The sequence below is a fragment of the Phascolarctos cinereus genome, unplaced genomic scaffold (assembly GCF_003287225.1).
Source record: "Phascolarctos cinereus isolate Bilbo 61053 unplaced genomic scaffold, phaCin_HiC Scaffold_5;HRSCAF=322, whole genome shotgun sequence".
Taxonomy (NCBI): domain Eukaryota; kingdom Metazoa; phylum Chordata; class Mammalia; order Diprotodontia; family Phascolarctidae; genus Phascolarctos; species Phascolarctos cinereus.
Window position 1 is genome coordinate 287,812,511 of NW_027555958.1, and position 637 is coordinate 287,813,147.

A 637-nucleotide genomic window follows, 5' to 3' on the forward strand; every position below is an offset into this window, starting at 1 on the left:
TTAATATGCAACCCACAAGGACGCTTATGTGTGAGTTAGCAGCCCCCTTTTCTATTCGAGTTTGACACCGCTGCTCCACATCCTGCTGCCTCAGACTAAAGTGGTTACTGGGGATCTTCCTCATACCAGGCAACGAACAGAGACTCCTCGATACACAGGTTATTTGGTTGCTCTCCTTGGTGTTAGTTTGGGCATCCACCCAGAGGGCATTTTGAAAGGATCTGGACATTTAGAATTTTGTAGAGGGTGTTTGTGGGGTTGCTATAGAGCATGAAGACATCTCTGAAAAAGGTGCTTAGCATTCAGAAGGGTCTGAGACCTCCTTCCTGCTCTTTGGAACTAATTTCAAAGCATGTAACTGATTATTAAGCGTGTTTGAAAAACAAGGAGAAACTGGGTGAGATGCATTGTAAATTGTGGGAATTCAGGAATTAGTAACACTGAAACTTTAACTGACCTATTAAACAAAAATGTGAACTATGGGAAAAGGTAAGTAAGAGGTCTCTGTGAAATGTTATGAAAGAAAAGGAAGTTACATTTTGCCTCGGGGTAGCCCAGGCAAATCTTTCATCTCTGCCTGTTCACTTGGCTGATGTTTCCTGATGGAAGGTGATAAACTGGTTACTGGAAGAAGCAG